Here is a 21368-nt window from a genome sequence, read left to right on the forward strand (position 1 = left end):
CCACACCAATAACGTTTAGTCATGCTAAACTGCGGCCACACTAGGGTATAACATGGCAAAAACAAATTGCCATTAGCTCTTGTATGGAAGAGAGATATTGGCTTTGCCAATGCTTGTTTGCTCTGTGTTTGCAGTGAGGCTGTTTCATTTCAATTAGAAATTTAGTTTTTAACCCCGTTCAGGAGCAAAGATATGGCTAAAAGTAGAGCTACGCACACATTCTTACACAGTGCTATGCAAATATTGTTCAAGGCATTCTTCTACAAAAAAAAATAAAAAAAAGGACATATGCTAAAAAAGTTACTAAAGCCTCTGTGCTATGCAGGTTCAAAATGCAAGGCAGCTATTATTTTACTCTGCACTTTTCTTGTGCTTATTTCCGTAGATTTTGATTTGAGATCAAATTTAAATATACAACTACATGTTCCAGAATGCTGTGTTATAGTGCGTCAAAGTAAACATCTAATATTCTGCTCCGGTCACATATTCAAATGTTTGACATTTCCCCATTGGCATTTATTATACAGTGGATGCCTTAGTTTTAGATTTTTTTCTGCATAAATTTGACTGCAAAAAAAGAGAGAGACATGGTGGGCAAGCACGACTACTACAAACTTCCGGTGGTGCCGGATGTAAAGCTTTTTGTTTGGTGAACGGCGCGAGATTGCTTTTGAAGTGTGGCGTGGCGTTTCTTGTTTATCAGTTTTTACAAGGAGTCAGAGCTTCAGTCAGTGTGGTAAAACATTTCATAAAATAACTGCACGGAGATCAGATGAGATTGGAATATCATCTCTGCCAGAAGGACTAGTCGGGTAATAACCGCTTTATGTTTTGGAGGGAGTTTTATTGCCTTCTGCTGTCCGACGAAAGAAGACGCTTTTCAAGTACTATAAGGGGCACCATCAAACACGGCAGAAAATTAAATACTACGCTTAGGCACAAACTGTAGTTTTGTAAAAATGATAAGATGTAGTCTGTCGTGTATTAAAGGTCTAATTTTTCGCAGGGCAATTAGTCACTGGTGTATGGCGTAAATATTTGAGGAGTAAAAACTTCCTGCGCATTTCACTTTATTAACATTTATTTTCTTTTAAGTGATTTTGTGGTTTGAAGCAGAGGTGAGTGGTGTTCTAGATGCTTCAGCGGATGTGCGATGTCTTAGACAGGTAAAATAAACATTTCCTTTCTGACTAGACACAGCAAACTCGAGTATTTGTACAAGGCAAGAGAAAGTTACATTGTAGTCAGTGGGATGAAAAAAGGGGGAAGCTAGTTCTGATGATTTTTTCGATGGTTTAACTGCAGGGGAAGGGATAAAGATAAAATCGAAGCAAAAATAAGTTCTGAGCAGACTCTGCCTTCCACACGAAAGCGCCTTTTTACTAAACACTATTGATTTCATTCTTAATGATCACTGAGATGTAAACGAACACTCATCGCAACACAGGAGACAACAGTGAGTTTAGGTAGTGGAAGGTGTGGAAGATCCACCTGGGCTTGGGTTAATATAGGGTTTTAAGTGACCAACACTTGCATCTGGAACCGCGGCCCAACCTGTAAACCACAGGGTCTAATACTGACTAGTCCACTCACTGTGTTTGCCTGTTAATTATCTACAGCCCCATGTGCCTACTGCTGGGGTAGATTGTGCTAAGTACAAAAAATGGCTGTTAGTACAAGTGCATATGCTGTACATCTGTGGGCACATGCATGAAGGTGAAGTTAAATGTATACAAGGGGTTCTGACCAGATCAAAGAATATATGTTCATGCAGACTGTGCACAACGGTTTTATGTGCACGCTAGTACGTAATGTAACTTAAAATGAGTTGTAGTAAATATTGTGAAGTTGTCTGTACAATACAGAAGTGTAAACGTGTGTGTGCTAGTGCGATACTGGGCAGGTCCTTTAGTATATAGAGCATGTTTGGGTGCACAAGGATGTATGTTTACAAAAGAAAGTCTGCACACATTTGTGCACAGGCTTTTGTTACACAGGTGTATGTCTTGGTGAATAATTTCAAATAAATACGTTTCCAGTTTTTGTTGTGAGTATATCCATCAGAGTGCATGTGCTTGATTTGGAGTATGTGGCACACACCTCAAACTAGTGTACATGTAGGTGCTATGGGCATCAGAGATTAAAAATGGGCATGTTTCACCTCTGTAGTTTTGATGTAAGTTTTCACCTTTTGATTGTTGTGTTACTGCGAGTGTCCTGACGATATAGGTCTCCACCAGTTGTGATCCTTGTGATTGATAGCGCGCCCAGTCCTTATAAATTATTTGTACTTGGACACGCTGGAGGTCGGTGGACCTTTTAACCTAGTTGGGCTCTCCTCATCCAAGAATAGTCGGATCACTCAAATCAATCATCGATAACTAATTATAATCAACAACCAATAAACGATTAATAATAATTCAATACATTAGGAATCAATAACAATCAGTAATTGACACACCATGACCTTTCAGTCATGAATAACCACACCAGTTTATTAAAAGTTAATGAGTTTATTTCCCTATATTAACAAAGCTAGCACCATATATGTAAGTCTCAAAATCAAATGATATATGTATACGAACATTACTAGCTGTCCATACAGCCGGAAGAAACGCAATCTACGCAATATCTGGATTATAATGCACTCGGTTATAGCAATGCAAATCACTAATATAAGCAATTGAATTTGACTAATTTCATACATCGGTCAGCATAACAAGATTTCAATTTAGCATGGTGCATCAGATGAATACCTCGACTAGCCTCTAATTAGCATTGGCATGTGGGGCTTCATGCAAACGAATTTAGTCAACACAAATTTAGATAACTTCTAGCTTGGGCCCTATCAAAATAAGCAGTTGGTACCTAGGAAGGTAAACACATTGCATAATACAATTATCCTTTCATATTTACCAAATACAATCAGCATTCAAGAAAAGTCTTCGTCCTTCAGGTACCGGTTCGATTAGCATGGGACAGATTTCAAAGGGGCAGAGTTAAGGCAAGTTTCCTTGCAGCAGCAAGGAGAATGGGGCAAAGTTTACTGCATAGGCAAGACGGGTCAAAATTAAAGTTAAAGTCTCTAGGGTGAGAATTCTTAGTCTCTTTCTCTGCGACAGAGAAAAGTATCGGAGGGTCATTCAAGATGGCTTCTTGAATCTTGCTTCAAAATGGCATCGAGGAAAATGGCTGACTTCTTTGTCTGGTGGGTTTAAGTAAGAAACATTCCAAATCCTTCAGGGTCTTCCATTGGAGGGTTCATAGGGTGGCTTCCTTTTGACCAATGAATAGTGTCTTTCTCCTAGTACTCATTTTTACATAAGGTGTCCTTGGGGTCTTTGAACACAAGTTGCAACAAAGTTTGCCAATTATTTCGGTATCGGTGCTTTTATTGTCCGTACCTGCAGAGACTGACCTTGCTTTAAAAGGGATGAAACTAGCCTAGCACGAAACCTTGAGATAAGTGTATTAGTCATCTCTACTGGAAAAATGCAACCTTTAAAGTAAAATAATGTCTTTGTTAATACGAGTGAAAACCACGCGGTTAAATTTGAGACCAGGCAACTAGGCCAAAGCCTCTGCTAAATTTCAGCTAAGCATATAACAGTTTCAACAAGAAAATCATAGAATACATTTGCAATTATGACGGTTTACTGCATTTTCAATTCTTCATGATTAAATAAGCTTGTTTATAATAATGGCGAACTACCCCGTGGGCACAATTTTCCCACGTACATTAATTTTCTTTGCTAAAATCACACTACCTTATACGATTTTGATTATATGATACATGAATATTTGTTGGACCTTCTTTTCTGCGTCATCATGTTAAAGCGAGTTGTTCTTCTGTATTCCGACGCTGTGAAGATTTGAAGTTTTGTGATGTGGTAAGTGTTGTGAATTGACTGGGCTTCTATGCACCTACAGTTTGCTTATGCTGATGCTGTGAGAATTTGAACGTGTTTATTTTGAGTTGTGAGTTTTGTCCACATGATATAGTTCTGGGGAGTGTTCTGTTCTCCCCCTCCCCCCAAAAAAATATGCACGCACACCCACCCACAGATATGTTGGAATCCCACATCCTGTGTCATCATTTTGGAAGTATATCAACACTGCCTTCTCTTTTGATTTCTACCCTCTATGGTGAGTTCACCTTAAAGAGGCCACTGGAAGTATGCAGCAAGTAAGGACCATGTTATGTTACTATTGGTTTGAATTGTCAGAATATGATTATCCACCAAAACGTAATCCTGATGGTATTACTAACACTTTATCTCTTATCAGGAATAACTTTTGTGATGCCACAGAAACATGGGCAGAAAATCTTAGCACAACAAATATTACTATTGTGTGTGAGACCGAAGAACTACATATAGGTGAAGAAGACTCAGGAATGATACAGCGGTCAGCCCTCAACATAAAATATTTTATTTCTGTATATATTATGAGGCAGAGGTATACTCATTCTCGCTTTCCCTCACTGTTTTTTTCTGCTCTCCTTTCTTTTTTTCATGCACTGTCTGTTTTTGTTCTTTTTCTCAGCTGTCACCTCACTGTTTCTTTTCACTTTCCTGTCTTTACCTTCCACTTTCTTTTCTGTCCCCCTTAACTCTGGCCTCTCTAGGTCCCCTTTTCTTCTGCATTAGTTTTCTTTCTTGCCCTCAAGTCTCTGCTTTCCCAAGTTCTTGTGATTCTTCGCATTCTTTGTTAGCATCTCTGCTCCTTCCTCACACTCCATTTTGTTTTTCCTTCTCGCACCCATCTTTCGTGGTTTACACCTCTGTCTGCTTCCTTCCTTCTCCACTATTCTTCGCTGCTCCTCCAGCTGAGAAAGTGTCTGCACAGTTCAACTAATGTCTGATACATTAGTGCAACAATGGTGTAGTGTAGTGGCTTAGAGGCATGTGGTGCGGAGTAGTATAAAGTGGATTGGTGAAGATTGGAGTGGTGCCGCCTAGACTGCATTGGCATAGTGGATTGATAGAGTGTAGTAGCATCGAGTGCACTGGCATAGAGGTGATGCAGAGTAGCATAGAGTGCATTGGCATAGTAGAGTGATGCAGGTTAGAGAAGTTGCATAGAATGAATTGGCATAGTGGAGTGATGTAGTGTAGTAGCATGGTGCATTGTTAGTGACAAGGAAATATGCAGAGTAGACTGCAGTGGCATACAGTTCAGTGGCAGAGTTGCATAGTAGGCGGTTGTAGAGTGTAGTGTTGCAGAGTAGACTGGTGTAGAGATCAGTGGAGTACAGTGGTTTATAATAGAACAGTGCCATGGTTAGAGTGTAGTGGCATAGTGTCTCAGAGTAGCAGACAGTGGTGTAGAGTAGATTGGCATAAAGTCCAGTTGCATATTGCGTTGTTTCTGAGTAAAGTGGCACAGAGTAGATTGTTTCAGAGTAGAGTTAAGTAGCGTAGAGTGGAATGGGGCACTGTAGATTGGAGTTGTGCAGGGTAGAGTGCAGTGGTGTAAATTTGATTATAATGATGCAGAGTGGATGGCATAGAGTGCATTGGCATGGAGTGTAGAGAGTAGAGTGCAGGGTTGAAGTGGTGTCTATTTGTACACAGTAAGGTGGAGTGGCGCATAGAGTGGGCAGAGGGGCACATAGCAGAATGGCGTGAGTGGTGCAGAGTGGTTGGGGGTAAAGTGGAGTATGCATGGTGTAGTAGTACACTGCCATTACAGACAACACATCTTCATTTGAAATGACCCTCATATTTGCACAGATATGCAGTTTTACTGATAAATGTATACAGTGCACAAACTATATTGGTGGAAATGTCCTGTATTGATTTGATGTTGTTACAATATTTATTTCCATCACACTTCAGAATTACCTACCCCCAGTAGCCAGCATGATTGTCACATGAATCCTTTCACTTTGGTGTTGGAGAAAGAAAAGTAAATACCAAGCTCAATTGGAAGATGGAGCTTGACATTTGACCTCTCTCTGATGGCAGAGAAAATGTGACAAAATAACAAGATTTAAAGGCCAGCTTATAGAAAGGGAGCCCTCAGAAGAATGCTGTAATTAAGGATTGGGCAAGGGAAGGGGTTGACTCCGTCTGGACAGCCTAAAACAATTAAAGCCAGCAAAGCAAGAAAATGTAAGTTACAAACCAAAAAGCCAATGGTAAGAAACAGGTAGAATACATTTCTAGGGAAGCTTTCTGAATGTCACCAAAATGTTGTTAGCAAACCAGACAACTGCGCTGTCTGGTAGGCTTCGACCTAAAAAGGAACTTCCACAGAATGTCAAACTAGGTTTATGCATTTGGTTGTATGTGATTTCATAGAAACTCAATTGCACGGAATACCATTACTGAGAAACCATTTCATCTATACTGTTAACTGAAATTTATCAGAACAAATGACATTTACTATTACATAGAAATCAATTTACAGAATATCTTTTTTTTCAAAATTGGCTTTTAGATGTTAGAAATGGAGTCTCTAGTTGGCAGTCGGTTTGAACCCTGTCCAAGTAGGGACCCTCACTCTAGTCAGGATAAGGGTGATACCCGCACAGATAACCCCTTCCCACCCCCTTGGTTTCTTGCCACGAGCAGAGAGGCTTATCTCAGAAGCAATGTGTAAAGCATTTGCCCATAACACACATTAATAAGTGAAACCACTACAAACGGACACCACACCAGTTTTGGAAAAATAGCCAATATTTGTTCATATAAAAAAAGACCAAATACGATAAAAATCCAACATACAGTAATACAAATATGAATTCTGCAAGATTTACTCAAAAATACAGTTCCTTGAAGTCGATAGCCCCATGTGGAGCTATCACAGCTTTGTGATCAAGAAAACCAACAGTTCAGGCCAACCGCGGCGTTGCTGGGCAGCTACAGTGTCGGAAAGACCCGCAAACAGTACCTTAGATTTGCAGAGCGTCATGATCCTTGCGATGAGTTCCAGAGAGCGGCGTTGCCGACGTCGCGGTGTCAGTTCCGGAGTCTGCATGGGAGTAGTCGGGCCCTTGAAGTTTAAACACGTTGCAAATCGAACTCCGGGCTGATGAAGTCAGGTGCGCCGGCATGGATGGCGTCGGGCTGTGGTGCAAAATGGGACAATGCGATGTGCGGTGCCCACAGGTCACGGTGCAGGCAGCGACTCAGTCACTGCGTCGGTGAGACCAGGGCTGTGGTGTGAAGAGGGATGGTGTGACGTGCAGGGTTCACAGGTCACCGTGCAGGCAGCGGCGTCATTGTTGCTGCAGCGCTGTCATCAGTAGGCCCAAGCCAGCAGTGCGAGGCGGTGCTTCGTGACCCTCACGAGCGGTGTCCGCAGGCCACAGTGCAGGCAGGATGCCTGGTGACGACACAGGAGTCGATGATGCTGCCGTCGGATGCACCGGGGCTGGTGTGTGGGACGGTGCTTTGTATACCTCACGAGCGGTGTCCACAGGCCACAGTGCAGGCAGCGGTGCCGGTGTCAGCAGGAGCGCCGTCGTCGGGGATGCCCAGTCTGCGGTGTGAGCAGGTAATGCCGGAGTGTGGGGCCCACAGGTTGCAGTGCGAGCAGCGGCTCAGTGAGTTGTCCGATGATGGCATCGGTGAGACCAGGGTCGTGGTGCAAAGCGGGGCAATGAGACTGTGCGGCATCGGCGGGTCACAGTGCAGACCAGCGGCATCGTTGGCAATGTTGCAGTGGTTTCTCCTTTTGAAATGCACAAAACAATCCGTTACCATTGCTGCAGGTCGAGGAAACTGAAGTCTGTGGTGTCCCTGAGATGTTCAACAGGAGGCAAGCTCTACTCCAAGCCCTTGGAGAACTTTCTCAAGGAGGACACACAGCAAAGTTTACCCTTTGCATTCTTTTCAGGGAGAAGCAGCAACTGCAGGCCAGTCCAACAAAGCAACACAGCAAAGGGACAGTACTCCTCCTTCAGCTGTTCTCCGTGGCAGAGGTTTCTCTTGATTCTAAAAGTCTGGGGTTTTGGGTCTTCTTCTTATACCCAGTTCTGTCTCTGAAGTTGGCAAACTTCAAAGCAAAATCTCAAGTGTTTGCAAGATCCTTCCTAGGCCAGGTCAGGCCCCAGGCGCACACAAGGGGGTCAGAGTCTGCACTGTGTGAGGGCAGGCACAGTCCTTTCAGGTGTGAACGACCACTCCTCCCTCCTCTCTAGCTCAGATGGCCCATCAGGATATGCAGGCAACACTCTGCCCGTTTTGTCACTGTCTAGAGAGGTGCAAAACAACCCAGACAGACAATCCACAAACAGGCAGAGTCACAGAATGGTATAAGCAAGAAAATGTCCACTTTCTAAAAGTGGCATTTTCAAACAGACAATTTAAAAACCAAGTTCACTAAAATATGTTTTTTTAAATTGTGAGTTCATAGACCCTAAACTCTCCATTTATCTGCTCTCAAAGGGAATCTGCACTTTAAGGATATTTAAAGGCAGCCCCCGTATTAAACTATGAGAGAGATGGGCCTTACACAGTGAAACCCGAATTTGGCAGTATTTCACTGTTAGGACATATGAAACACACTAGTATTTGTCATACCTTAATCCTACACTGCACCCTGCCCCTGGTGCTACCTCCTAGGGCCTACCTTAGGGGTTCCTGACATGTAGTAAAATGGAAGGTTTAGGCCTGGCAAGTGGTTACACTTGCCAATCGAAATGGTAGTTTAAACCTACACACACACACACACACACACACACACACACACACACACACACACACACACACACACACACACACACACACACACACACTGCGGTGGCAGGTCTGAGCCATGGTTACAGGACTGCTAATGTGGGTTGCACAACCAGTGCTGCAGGTCCACTAGTAGAGTTTGATTTACAGGCCCTGGGCACCTCTAGTGCACTTTACTAGGGACTTACCAGTAAATCAAATGTGCCAATCATGGATAAACCAATCAACGGTACACTTTACACAGAGAGCATATGCACTTTGTGCACTTTACCACTGCTAACCAGTGCTAGAGTCCTAAAGCCAACAAAAACAGGTCAGTAAAAATAGAAGGAAGGAGGCAAAAAGACTGGGGATGACCCTGCAAAAAGGGCCATTTCCAACAATATGCTTGCTTGTTAACATGTCTTATCTTTAGAAACAGCCTTGTTAGAGATGTTTATTTCAGTGCCTTACTTCAGTGGGAGGATTGCTTCAGATTTATATATTTTACATTGTAAAGCAATTGATTTGGGTTATTTTATTTTGGTGACCTCTCCCACCCCCATCCATTTATAACCCCTAAACACCTACCATCCCTGTCTTCTGAAAACCTTTCACACCTGAACAACACCCACCCTAAATCCTAAACTATACTTGTCCATGAACTTTAAAAGCCATTCCACCACTACACTCCTCCCATTCCTGAACCGTAAAACCCCTCACTACCCCTAAACTCCATCAATACCTGAAACCTAAAAACCCCTTTTATGCCTAAACCCCACCTATCCGTGATCCTTAAAATCCTCAACACCCCCAGATTCCACCCATCCTTGACCCCTTAACACCCCTACATTCTACCCATCCCTGAAGCCTCAGACCCCTTTCTATGTCATCCCTGAATCCTTAAAACCCCTCACCCTAAACTCCACCGAATCCTGAATGTTGAACTCTGCACAACCATTCCTTCAAAATCTTTTATTTTAAATCTCGGGCCTCTTTAGTCCATTTACAGCCATTACTGGCTCACGCAGATTAGTTTTCTCCCCTTGTGACGCTTTTCTGTTTTTCTCTTCCTCCGTCTTTCCCATATGTGTCTTTTGCTTGCAATAAATGTGTAAGGTAGAAAAATAAGTGCCAGCCCTCAAAAATAAGTGCTGGTTATGCACCGGAAACCACCTGCTCAAATTAAGCACCGAGTGAACGGGAACTTACGGGATTGGTGAATATTTGTGGGTGTATACATACATCGATGGAAGAATCCATGAATGATTCCAAGCCACTGGTACTTACTATGGACTGCATCCCACTCCTTTGTTATTTTGCACACCATTCTACCTCACTTTGGACCCAGCTATATGCAAATCCGTCTTGATCATGCTACAGTAGGAAGAGTCCAGGCCGAGCTACATGGCCAGGTCCTCCCTGAACCTGAAATCAAGCAACCCAGGACATGGTTTGCCCTATCTATACCTGCACAATGAGCCCTAACTAGGGCGAAAACGGTCCTGGCTTGCATGGGTCCACTTAAGGGTGGTTTGTAAAGGAAAAACAGAAAGAGGTTTGTGGTATAATGCACTGGTTCAAATGGTAGGCTGATGTTGAAATCTCAACCGGAGCATTTACATGGGTTTTTGGAGAAGATAAAAGGAATATGCTCCCTTTTTGTATTTGTCAAGCATATTCTTCCTGGCATCACGTGTAATGCTGGACTTTTATGATGTGGGTGAAACCATGATGGGATTAAGGAAAATAATGTTATGTACTTTACCTTTTGTCACGTGCTTTAGCACTGCTTTGCGTAGACAATTTTAAGCCAATGTCCAGGTGGGCCGACTTTTTACATGTTCAAACTCCGCTAGTTATGGCTGTCCCAGGTCAAACAGGGTGACTCTAGAATCCATCCCAGAGTGATTGGATGATCATCCAACTACTCTAGAAGTCATTTTCACATCATCGAGCTCTTGAAGTACACAAAGTAAGTCCTACTCCTGTTTCAATATAGCAGAAACTAAAACACGTAAGAACTAGGATGTTGCGCTGATGGTGAGACTCAAACCTGGCCCCTATCCCAAGTCTGTAGCTGCAGGGTGTACGCCACATACACCCTGAGCGGAAGGGTGGCAGTGGAAGGAGCCTTCCGTGACTTGCTGTGTGTGTGTGTGTGTGTGTGTGTGTGTGTGTGTGTGTATATAATATATATCAAGCTAAAAATATTCCTATTGCCAGCCTTGTGGAAAATAGCTGTTTTCTAGCTGAATATGGCTGCATACCGTGGGCAAGTTAGCATAGTCATTTCCAGACCCCTGGCTTTTCCCCAAACCCGTCCTGCATGCTCTTACCTTAGAAGCCAAAATTAAAGCACTCCTGCTTGCAGGTGTGCATGAAAATCGTGAAAAGACAGCAAAACACCACTATTGTGCCTCTCTTATACAAATCCGATTGCATCCTCGTGGTATTCCATTGGTGATGCAGTACATTCATGTCACTTCTGGCACTATCGGATGTGCGTAGAGCTTTTGCATCCACCTGTAGTTTCATTCAGGTATCTGCGTAGAGTTGAGTGCAAGGGCAGAAGATCTATTAATGGGAATAAAAAATAACTGTTACAAAATGTGCATGCGATGGGGCAGTTACAAGACTGGCAAAAATCAAAGGTGCTGAATGGAGGGAAAGTGGCCTGGCAGTAAGATCTGCTATACATTTGATGAAGTGCACAGGTAGGCGTCCCAGCACCGCTCTTATTCTAATCGACTTGTTTATCCCGCTGCATAATTACTTCTGACTGAAATATTTTGGGGAAGTGAAGCGCTGCAATGGCCCTATGTTATGGTAAATTTACCAGAGTAAATTGATGTAATAAGGACTTGCATGTTATTTTCATGGGCGCAGAAAGCAATTAAACTACACTGGCATAAATCGGCACTATTCATACAAAGGCCAAGTGGCCTAGCAGTGAGATCTGCTTTCTTAATTGAGAACAGGGTTTGTGTCCCGCATAGACACCCTGTGATTCTAGCTGATTTGTTTATTTCCCCTCACTTAAAAAAGATTGTAGTGAAATGTCCGTAAAGTGCTGCAACTGCCATGGTTTGGTCATACAATAAAACTGTATAAATGTGATTCAGGCGACCTGTTAATTCCATGAACAGAAAGCAAACTACAAGAGTAGCATAAATGAAAGCCAAGGGACAGAATGTCCTGGCGGCAGGATCTGCTAGCTTAATTGAGAGTCCCGGGTTCGAGTCCTGCTAGTGCCACAACCAGCATCATGTGATTCTAGCCAAGTTGTTTATTTCCCCATGCTTAGCAGATCTGACTGTGCAGCGTTTTACGCAAGTAAAGCGCTTCAATGGCCCTATGTTTCAGTATATTATAAATAAATGTGATTGGGGAAGCATGTTATTTCCACGGGTGCAGTAAGCAACATACAAGCGTGGCATAAATCAAAAGGGCTGTACAGAGGACAATGTGTAGCACCAAGATCTGCTTTAATTGAGGAACCAGGTTTCTGTCCCAGCGCTGCACCTGCATCCTGTGATTCTAGTCAAATTGTTTATCTCCCCACGTTTGGAAAAAAAGATTTTAGTAACATTTTGTGCAAGCAAATCGTTGCGACAGCCATGAGTTTGCACTACATAAAAACTGTATAAATGTGTTTGGGATATCCTGTTATTTCCATGGGCACAACAAGCAGACTACAGGAGTGGCATAAAGGGAAGTGGCCTAGTGGCAAGGTTTGCTCACTTTGCATTTGAGACCCCGGGATTGAATCCCATAATTCTAGGCAAACTGTTTCCCCACACTTAAAAATGAAGCACTGACTATAAATTTTTTGGAAATAAAGCGCTGCAATGGCCTTATATCCAGTTTGCACTGCAAAAACACATTAGAAATACATCTGATTGGGGCAACATGTTAATCCATGGGCACAAAAGTCAATGTTGGGCACCCCCTATGACAAGGCCTCTGGGTAGAAGGTTAGCTGTGTTTTCCAACTGTAATGTAAGTATTTGTCATTTTATGACTGTACAACCTTGGGGGCAGATCAGCAATATTTTAGGCTCATCTTCCCATGGGGCAGAGAACCACTAGTTACCAGGGAATGCTTTGTTGTGTGTGAACTGGAGTTTTGCTGATGGTCTTCATGTACTGATGTTTGGCTGGCTGTGTGCATTCTGGCATTTTGCTTGCTGTATGTGTGTGGACTTGTAATTGGCTGGTGGAGTGGCCTGGGTGGATACCCCCCGCATCTCCTTACCTCAAATTCTCTGCAAACCTCAAATTTAACTAAAAAAACATATTTTTCTCACATTTCTGTGGGAAAATTGTAGGATCACCGTGGCAGCACAAATTTCCTACCACCCGGCACTGCCCTCGTTCTCCTGGTAAAAATTATACATCACTTTTGTCGGTGCCCAAAGCAGAGTCAGCCTTAAAATGTATAAAATGAAAACTTGGGGGAGGGAGGGAACCAAAGTGGGTCCAAAAGGGCAATCCACATGTTTTTTGGCCTTTGCCTGTTGCAAACGCTTGGCCCACCAACTTGTGAGCACTTGTGTGGGTTTGCCAAGCACATACAACGGAAGGGCCTAAAACGCGTAGATTGCCCATTTGGACCACTGTGGTTCCCCCTCAGTGTTTAGGCTGACTGTGCTTTGATAACCCACACAAGTGAGGTATCATTTTTATCCGAAGACCAAGGGGATTGCTGGGTGGTAAGAACAGAAATGTTAGGAAGGTGTGGCTATTTAGCAAAATTTTATGTTTGCAGGGGATTCTGGGTAAGAAAACATTAGGGGAATCCAAGTAAGCCACATCTCCCTGGACTCCCCCAGGTGTCTAGTTTTAAAAAATGTCTGGGTTTAGTAGGTTGCCGTGGATGGGCTCCGGGACCAAAAACGTAGATATTCATTTTTAAGTAAACCTTAAATTATCAGGAATGATGACACCTTCTGAAGTCTTCAAATACTCATTTTCAAGTCCTCCTTAAATCATCAGAGATAATGATACCTTCTGAAGTCATCAGATACTCTTTCCTTAATCATCCGGTGGTCATCGAGAATAGTCCACCTTGTGAAGTCATCAGATACTCATTTTCAAGTCATCCTTGATTCATCAGGCTCCGTTTTCTGAACTTTGCTGATGACTTCAGGAGCTTGATGTCTGATGTGAAAATGACTCCAACAGTAGTTGGATGATCCTCCAGTGACTCTGTGGTGGCTTCTAAAGTAATCCTGTTTTACCTGGGCACCGTGCAGGGAGTGTGGTTGGAAGTGTATTGCCTTACCATTTAGTCTGTGTGAGAAGCATTTTTGTGTTGTGTGTAAGTGGGCAGAGAGGAGCTCCTATCTTGGGACTCTGCGCTTTGCTCTGTGTTGATGAGGAGGCATGTGACACACGTGCAGTTCATGGATGTGTAGTGTGCTGGTGTCTCTGAATAAACTTTGCAGGCCCCATTTATGTCTTGGATAGACAGCGCTGCCGCTGATTTTTCAAGACATGTTTATACTTTGTGGGTTTCACCCCACCCATAGGCTTCCCATTTGCTGGCTCCATTGTCGCTCTCCTATTCTTTCTCCCCATTTGTCCATGGAAGGCATTTGTCATGCTTCTTCTGCGTTAGCCCACCCCAAGAGCAGGGACCAAATACTTTATTAGTACACTGGTAACCCTTTTAGCATATGTTTTATGAACTACTTTCTTCTTTGTCAAAGAGAAGTTCAGTGCTTGTGTTTCCTCCGAGCTCCTTTGTAAACCTTGCTCTTGTTTCCTGACATTTGCTGTGCATTCAAAGGCAGAGATCCGATGTCAGACACTCTTTTCTTTGTCGGACTTCAAAATGAGTGGATTGTTTTTGGTTCATATCTCGGTGTTGTGTTGTCTTAACATAGCAGCCCCACACAGTTGACAAACCAAGGCTTGCCTGTGAGACATGTCCCAAGGCCTGGAGGTCACTGCACGTTATTTCCTTTTTCATGTGCAGGCGAAAGGGAAGCCATGCGTGTGAATTACCCTGGTTGCCCTACAGGGGAATCAAGAATGTACTCTGCTGCGCGTTCATTTTGCACAAACTAAGTGGTGTGAAAGGCTGTGCACTGTATTGTTGTTGTTTTTTTTTTGTTTTTTTATTTGTATTAATTCATGGACATTATTGTTAATGAGTAGCTGATTCTTTCCATAGCAGTATTCCCAGCTGGTTGTTTAATCCTGAAGTCCCTAAGGGAGCCGACCCTGCTTGACTGGTGTACAGTATTTTTATTTGTCTGGTGCTGTAGTATTTAGCGCTTGCCAATTACATAATTTTAAATCAGCTTGTCCTTTTCCTTTTTATGTTTCAACTCTAGCAGTGCATGTAAACAGCCTTGTATATCTTTTTTTTTTTTTCTTCTCTCGTCACATTTACTGTGCTTCATTTCTCCAGGATACCCTACGTTTAAAGAAAGGTACCACTTTTTTATTGCTTCTGTCAATATTGGAAATGCTGGCAGACTTGCGCCATACTTTAAATAGTTTGTGCAACTGCATTTTTTGTTTCATTACATTTGCATGCACACTTTAAACTGTCCTGACTGTAAATATTTGCTCAATGCTTCTTTCTCTTGTTTTTGACTGATACCTGCCTGCTTACTTTAAAAACGTGATGCAACAGCATTTTTATTTTATTATTAACACTGTATCTGCGGCTTTTATGTCTTTAATAGATCCACATATCTTTCTAGGCTAAACATTAAAATGTACATTTTTGTGCACATATCATTTATAGGATAACAAAAAAAAAAATACCACAGCAACTTGTTTTGGACGACACACGACTGCATACTTTATGGATTTTTTTTCTCGATTTATTTACATTCCCACTTCCTGAGATGTGCATTTCTTCGGGTATAACATTTGCAGGACATCAAAATAATCTCACAACAAAATAGGTATTTGTAGGCCTTGTTACAACAGTCCAAAGGTTTGTTTTACAGCTATTTCATTTATTTGGTGACTGGGGTGGTATGAAAGGTCAGTGTGGCCCTGTTTTTCTTCAGGCTGTTTATGGGATTGTTTAATAGTATGGTGGGCATATTTTAACCTTTTTTAATGATATTAAAACAATCATTGACTGAACAAGTATGAAACAAGTACAAAATACCATAATATAATAACTTGACACACTTTTAACTATCGAATTTGGTAAAGGGGTACAGTTTTATTTTAGTGACCAGCATTTTTTTGTGTGCCACTCCCAACTTGCCTATATTCAGACATTGATCAATTTGAAATATATTCCACTGTTATAATTTGAAAACCTGAGAGTTGGTTTGTCCATTAGCCAAGTCTGCCAACCTTTTCCACTAAAACGTTCACAGCCTGGTGCCTCCTTGTCATCCTTAATAAGCCACGCATGAGAAACATTCCAGAGGGGTAATGCCTTTCAAATTTGAAGAATGTCTGCTCTTCTCCTGTTTTTCTTCTTACTCGAAGCCAATTTTTATTTTACAGTTTCTCTATAGAGGTGCTAGGAGTTTTGCGTTACGACTTTAAAGTGCCACACAATGTCACAACACACAAATCCATGCCGCATAATTCTACTACATATTTAACCCTTTGCATGCAGTGCCACAGTGCCCATGTGTGTCAGATGGCTCCCGTACGTCCTCGCATTTTATTTGGATATTTTTAGCCATGGTTGGTGGAGAAGAGCTTCCCTAGCAACCAAGGTTTAAAAAAAATCCCCTCCATGTAATGACTATTGTCATGCCGTACATGCCAACGTTATTACAGGGGAAAATGAAGGTAAAATGAGCTGATCACCTCAGGAGGGCGATCCCCAAGCACAGATCCACTCCACTCAGCCACCAGGGAGTGGGGAGTGGCCCCTTGGGCAAGGGCTTTTGCTCCCCATTTTTTTAAATGGCCGGGTGGTGGTGGTAGATGGGGGCAATAGCCCCTAATCTGCCTTCCCAGGTGGGCAGAATGCCCAATAGCTACTAGGGACTTTTTCAAAATTAGTAAAGGGTGGGGGCTGCCCAGAATAGACAAGGCAATGCCCCCAACTCACTCCTCCCGCCCCCCCCCCAAAAAAAAAAGTTGTTTGGAGGGGGGCAGAAAGCCCACTAGACACCAGGGATTTATTTTTGTTATAAAAGAGGGGTGGGGGCTGTTCCACCGCCAAAAGAAGGCGCACAGTCCTTCTGCCCATCAGACTAAAGCATCTCCTCCCAAAGCATGCAAGAAGAAATGTGACTCTTTTGGGTGTTGATTTTTACTTATGGACCAGAAGAGCTTGGCTAACTCCCAATATCTTCCCACTTGCAATGGTGAGCAGCTGCACAGTGGCTTGGGTATGCTGCCACCTGGAAAAACCTAACGGACCCAGATACTTTTGAAAATTAAACATCTGGGGGAGTCCAGCGTGGTGTGCTTCATGTGCACCTCACACCATTTTCTTTCCCACAATGGCCTGCAAACCTCCAACTTTGCCTCAAATCGCACATTTTCCCTAAATGTCTGATGGAATCCACAATATTTCTACCATCCAGCATTTCCCCATCTATACTGATAAATATTCTGCCCCACTTGTGTGGATGTCCAAAGCAGAGTCCGAACAAAAACGCAAGAAAAAAAAATAACTCGCCTTTTGGACCCTCTTTGGTTCCCCCTCAGTTTCGATGTGCTTTTGGCCATTCCCTGTCACAGGGACTTGGCCCACCTACACAAGTGCGGTACCATTTGTATCGGGAGTCTGAGGGGAATGCTGGATGGTAGGACATTTATTGCTCCCCTCAGATTCCAGGACTATCCATCACAGAATATTGAGGGGGAAAAACAACTTTTGAGGTTTGCAAGCATTTCTGGGTAACAGAACCTGGTGAGAGCCACACAAGTCCCCCTATCCGGGTTGTCTAGTTTTAAATAATGTTCAGACTTGCTAGATTTCCCTCGGTGCTCAGCTAGGCACATAGCTAAAAAAAAGGTTCAGTTTTCAGTGGAGAAAAGTGATGTGTCCGCGTTGCATTTTGAGCTTGTCCTGTCGCGGGAAGTAGGCTTAACCACCCAAGAGATACCATTTTTAAAGGGAGACTAAGGGGGGAACACAGAATAATAGTAGTGTTATTACCAATTGTCTTTCTGTGCATTTGTGTCTTACAAATGTAAGACTGTGTGTAAGAAAGTAGTCATTTTGAGAAATGCCCTCTAGTTCATGTTAGTATAGGTATCCCCAAATTCAGAAATATGCAATTAACCACTGCTTCTAAACTCCATGGGCCAGATGTATCAAGCTCCCAGTTTGCATTTCTTAAATAGCGAATTTTAAGAAATCACTATTTTAGAAATGCAAAATGGGATGTATCAAAATTGCGAGTCGGTACTAGCGATTTCTTAAAATTTGCAAACACAATTTGTGATTAGCAAATACCAAATCACAAATAAAAAGCGATTCGGTATTTGAAAATCGCAAAGTTTTTGAAAACGGCAAACTGGAACAGCCTGATGACATCACAACCAGGAAGTGAGTCAGCCCATGCTGTTTCCAGCAGCTACACCCACAGGAGTGTCAGGATACTTCAATTCGGTTTCCTCAGAAGCAGAAGATAACTCCTCAGTCCCGACCCGAGCTACTCACAACGAATATTAATCCTTCGTGCTGAGTACCACAGAGGGGGAAAGGGGAATGGGATGGTAGAGAGACTGCCACAGAGATGATGAACGCCAGTACTCAGTCTGCCTCTTCACATCTAAGATTGGATACAGCACCTGCAAGAGTCACAGTCGCAATTACTAGGGACATACAACATCAGTTTTTCACTTTCTACTCTCAACACTTAATTCTCTTTAATTCTATTATTTCTTCACTCACCCTGAGTTCTCTGTAGCCTTGCTTCTCTCTATAAATGATAGCTCTTCTTAAAAAATGCTTATTACTGATTCTGGAAAAACTTCTCAACCTTTGTTAGAGATTGGTTTTATGTTGCTATATATATACATATATATATATATAGCATTTGGTGATAATGCGTTCTTCAAATCAGCTGATGTTATTTAATTTCTCCTGTCTTATTGTGACTTCTGTCAATACTTGTATTTGTAAATGCTTGTTTATTACAGTTCGTTTCTCCTTCCTTACTTCGACATCTGTCGATAACTTGTAGTTGTAAATGCTTGTTTATTTAAGTTCGTTTCTCTTTTAAACTCTATTTTGGTTTATTACCATTAAATTCGTAAATGCTTATTTGTTAATAGTTCGTTTCTCCTTTAAACTTGGCCTTCGTTTATAACCTTGACATTTGTAGATACTTGCTCTTTTAAAGTTCGTTTTTTCTTTGACTTTAATATCTTAAACAAGAACCTTGTAAACATAAGATTAATTCAAACATTAACTCTGTAGCCTTGCCGACTTCCACGGGAACGGTCTACTATCAAACTCTTCGAATAAACCTTGACAATATTTATCTGTTTTCTGTAATATAATCTTCAAATGTAATTTTACCTCACAGGAGTTTCTGTTTCTGCGCGCTCTCTCTCCACACAGCTGATTCCTGTCAGACCTCAGTTGAAGTGCAAGGCTTCCAGCTGGAGAGCTCGTAACCTAGCAACCAACCGATTGCAAGACTAGAACTGTAACTAACCTTCAGGACTCACAGCGGCCATTTTGGATCTTCTCTTCTTGATTCTTCCTTTGAAATAAGCGCAAGATTACTCTGCAAACCTTCCAGTTTGGGCTTTGCTGTGTCCACTGAGGATATCTCTTTGCTTTTCTCATGCACTTCTTTGATTTGACTTGGCAAGTTTGTGTGGTCATGACAAGGAGGAGGCAGAGAGAGACAGCCCAGCACCAGGGAGCCAGCTTTGTGAGCAAGCCAGGACCAAACTGCAACATGGCCAATGATGGGAATGTGAAGTAGAAAGGAGACAGGAAGCGCAAGCTCAAATTCAGTGAGCAGGAATTAGAGGTGCTCACTAAGGAGGTGGTCCGGAATCATGACAAACTGTTTGGGAAGAACTCACTCCAGGTACCTGAAAGTGAGAAGAGGAAACTGTGGTCAGAAATCCAGACCAAAATATGCGCAGTGGGTGTTGCGCAGTGCTCTGAGATACGCAAGTGATGGTATGACTTGCATTCCCATGCCAAAGAGACAGTAGCCAGAAGGCTAAAGAAGGTAAGGAGCACCGGAGGAGGACCACCCACCCAGACACCGTCCACACCAATGGAAGACATGGTGGAGTCCACACTGCTGCCTGAAGCTGTTAGTGGTGTCACTGACATTGACACCTCGGGGCCACCCAGCAAAGGTAAGGCCAGCAGTGATGTGTATCCCCATATGTGCATGTACAAATGCCCCTTAGAAGATAGCTATTAGTTAGATGCATTGTGATAAGTAGTCCATGCCACATTTTACATACAACGCAACTGTGCCTTATGGGAGTGGTAGTCCACAACCCTAAAGTCAAAATACCAAATAAATAGCAAGTTAGTGTTCAGCCACATGGAGAAAGAACACACACAACTCAGTTATATGATGTTAGTGTATATTTATTACTATTGTGCAACCTCTTGTGATATATTCATAAATGACATGCTGCACATTGTCGTTGCAGATGTACCGGGCCGTGCTGCATCAGAATGGGGGATGTCGAATCACAGTCTGACTCAAACACCAGTGAGTCTTTCAGTATTGCACCAACTAGACGCAGGGCAAGGATGTTACTTCTCCCAAAGCATAACCTGGACTCTGATGAAATGCCGGATGAAGTCCGCACACCACCCCCAGAGGCTAGACCCACAGGAAGACGACAGTCCCTGCCCCAGCGTCAGTCAACTCCCCTTAGGAGGTGTCACAAACCAGGCAGACAGTGCACAGATGAAGGTGAGGCCCCATCAATCTTTGGCGGCTTTGAAGCATCCATGCTGAAAGTGCAGCGCCTGCCATGCAAACACATGAGATCAATGCACAGGCAGTTGGTGTCAATCGATCATAACATGGGCGCAATGCACAGGCAGTTGGAGTCTCACAATGACACTATGGGAGTACTGCACAAGCAGATGGATGCACTCAATGGAAACATTGGATCAATGCAGAAGTAGTTGGAGTCTCTGAATGTGGAACCGCAAACAGCAGCAGAAAACATAAAGGAGTTGACAAACAGCATTAGGGACCTCTGCACTGAGATTCAGCAGGAGCGTGTCAGCCACCGTAGGCGCCATCACCAATTTATGGGAAGGTTTGATGGGTTCTGCAGATCAGTCAGTCGGCTTGCTAGCTCAACTGCCTTGATTTCACGACGTGCTGTGGGCATAAAGGTGGAAATGGCACATTGCAGTTGTGATGTTGCACAGGGACTGGTGCAAATAACCAATGTTCTGGATGCAATGCAGACAGCACGCAGTGCTACAAATAGCAAACTCGGTGGTGGGGGATACTGAGGAGTTCTCCAGCCTTAGCAGTCTTACAGCCCCTGTTATGGATCCTAGGCGTTGCAGTACCAGACACAGTACTGCCTGTGAACCTGCTACAAGAGGTGCCAGTGAGGCCACTGAGCACTCAAGTGGAGTGTGTGGATGTAGGAAGTAATGTTGAGGGCTACAGGGGTCTACCTAACATGTAGCTATACAGTTATACTATGATGCTAATAGTGTGACACTGTTAATCGCACGTTCGCCTATAGTGCATGGCTATGTCCTGTTGGCACATACGTTACCTGAAGTCAAGGTAA

General features: G+C 42.9%; 1 protein-coding gene across 2 annotated transcripts in view; it reads left to right on the forward strand.

Annotated features, from left to right (window-relative positions):
• The first annotated feature begins 683 nt into the window (after nucleotides 1-683).
• Nucleotides 684-21368, forward strand: part of POLR3G (RNA polymerase III subunit G) — a 278324-nt gene continuing 257639 nt past the window's right edge. For both annotated transcript variants that reach the window (XM_069225191.1, XM_069225202.1), the window contains exon 1: nucleotides 684-812. The gene's annotated coding sequence lies outside the window, so the exon portion shown is untranslated. The remainder of the gene's footprint in view (nucleotides 813-21368) is intronic.

This window comes from Pleurodeles waltl, chromosome 1_1, assembly GCF_031143425.1.
Source record: "Pleurodeles waltl isolate 20211129_DDA chromosome 1_1, aPleWal1.hap1.20221129, whole genome shotgun sequence".
NCBI lineage: Eukaryota > Metazoa > Chordata > Amphibia > Caudata > Salamandridae > Pleurodeles > Pleurodeles waltl.